The sequence below is a fragment of the Atta cephalotes genome (assembly GCF_000143395.1).
Source record: "Atta cephalotes unplaced genomic scaffold scaffold00004, whole genome shotgun sequence".
Taxonomy (NCBI): domain Eukaryota; kingdom Metazoa; phylum Arthropoda; class Insecta; order Hymenoptera; family Formicidae; genus Atta; species Atta cephalotes.
Genome location: NW_012130068.1, coordinates 7,054,352 through 7,056,885, shown reverse-complemented (window position 1 = coordinate 7,056,885; position 2,534 = coordinate 7,054,352). Strand labels below are relative to the sequence as shown.

Below are 2,534 nucleotides of genomic sequence, written 5' to 3'. Positions count from 1 at the left end.
CTCTGTGTGTGTGTGTGTGTGTGTGTGTGTGTGTGTGTGTGTGTGTGTGTGTGTGTGTGTGTGTGTGTGTATTCGCAATCAAACTTTTACCAATTTTTCTACAACGATGCTTAAATCACATCATTTTTATGATAATCAAATCTCTCGGCCGTTGAGATAAAATCTCATATTGGGAAGTCAACTAAGCGATAATATCGCTTGGAATCTCTCTCATGCGTTTACGTATTATAAAAAATAGTTCTGCGTTTGTATTATGATGCGCTTATACGAGGCGTATGATAAGATATGCGAAGGCTTCACGCGCGATTACTTTGACGTTATCAGGAGAACACCGTGTAATACGCGATATGAGAAAACACTGTGCGGATTTGCATAATGTAAGGCATAAGAGAAAACGATGACGGGGAAGAGATAACGCTGCGAAAATGCGTTAACGTACAATGAGGCATGAGATAAATAATTTATCTCGTACTTGAGGACAGAATTAAAGCGCTGAATTAATCTTGAATTTATAATTTTTAGGCATCTGAGCTCTTCCAAAGCGCTGTTTGTAAGCCTCTCAAACTACTTCTAATCTCTCTGCAGCTCACAAATTCTCTACTTGCGCGACAATGTCGCACGGTCCTCCGGCGACAAGCCGAAACCGTTGTCAGATGTCTCGCCTCCGAAATAGCTTTGAATATCTTCTGGCGCGAGCTAACTACCATACGCGTTCCAACAGTTTGCGGTGCTTCCAGCGCATACGAAATACTCTTCGTAATGCTCGCTCATGTTGCACTTTGAAATTTAATGATGGTGATCGGTTCTTGTCCTGTTCTTTGGTTACTCAGACTTGCGACGAAAGCTGCTTTAAAAAAGAATATATGAACTAATGAAATACATATTCTATGCATTTCAGAGGTAAACTGTATATAGAGTATAATTCCATATAAGAGCAATTCAAATTTTACTTTGTCGATTCCTAGAGACTTTTCGCGTTAATTTGTGTAAATATAGTAAGCAAAAATGTGTACGTTCAATTAAAACTCTTCTTTACATTATAGTATATTGAACAATCCCCTATTTGCGTTAGTAATGGAACGAGATCGTTAAACAGACGGGAGATTTTTTTCCCAATTTCATCCTCTTTTCTCACTTCTATTACAGGTAATTTCCATTTTCACACGCGCATTGCACTACATCCATTCGCTAGAAAATGACGAAATCAAATGAGACCTCTGGCTTTCTCGATACCTCTAACAACCTCTCGTTGCATAAGAAGTAATGCACAATATGTAAATGTATTTTTTACGCTCGCTGAAGGCAGAATTCTTATAATTTTGTCAACTCTATATGCCATTCCATCGCTAAAATATTACAAAATTATTCTAATACATGCAACTGTAATTAGGTCTTATTTGAAAAAAAAGGAACCTGCTGCCTGTTGAAATGATCTATATAGTCTCTGCGAGAAGCAACGGAAAAGAGAAATTTCATTTCCAGCACGATTCGCGCTCTGACGGTCACCTGAAATTTGGACAGATTTCAAACGAATTGGCAAATGCCATTAGCGTGCATACCGAATGCAGCTTACGAAACAAACTGACCTCGTGTTTACCCTAAAAGAGGAAGAGTGAGAGGTGGTACGAATTGCGGTTTGGTCACGAACGCGGCGCGATTAAACCCACGTTTTGTTTCGTCCGCATTTGGATGAAGGCAAAGCGCCGAGAATTACCACGCGTTTGAAAGTTCACACTATGGTACGCCTCCGCAACATTAAATCCTAAATAGTTTTGCATACACACAACGTTTATTTAATGGTGCGACAGTCGCCAGTAGATGTAACACCTGTCGAGCTCGAACAATATCCGCAATATAATTCGAAATTTTATAATGTATATTAATATTATAAATTTATAACGTGAGTGTACATATTGTCATCATGTATTTTGCAATTAATGGATACCTTTGCACAGGAAAGTTCGTATAACTCATCAAAGGAGCTGACATAACGTTAAAGATTAATTAATTCGAGAGAGCTTCGCTATTCTTGAAATCTTTATTGACATTTGTAATCACGCGAAAGAGCTAGCTATCTTTTTAAAATTTCACAACATACTACATTGTTATGATTGTATTCCGTGTACAAAGCCGAATGACGTGCGTAATCTTAATGGAGTAGTTAAAAATGGGAGATGAGAAAATCTGCTAGTCTCTTACATTAAAGAGGAAAGGCTACAAGATCCTTCTTTAGAATCTATAAAAAAAAATAATTTCTTACGAGAAATATTTTTTAATAGGATTTAAAGCACACAATTGTAATAATTAGCTATTAACATTAATATTTCTTATATTATCATTGAAAAGAACTGTATTAAATTTTATTAAATATTTGTTTGAATTATACTAAATATTTTATTTAGTTTATTTTATTTAGTTAAGGTAACTCCGGTACATACGCCGCACCAAACAAAAACTTAATTTATTAAATATTATTTACTATGTTTAAGCTAAACGAACTATACCAGTGGAACTTTGTACTGTCTACTACTTTG

General features: G+C 36.1%; 1 protein-coding gene across 1 annotated transcript in view; it reads left to right on the top strand.

The window, feature by feature from the left end:
- LOC105626026 overlaps positions 1–2,534 on the top strand; it is an 82,984-nt gene that overhangs the window by 9,827 nt on the left and 70,623 nt on the right. The gene's annotated exons all lie outside the window — the stretch shown is intronic.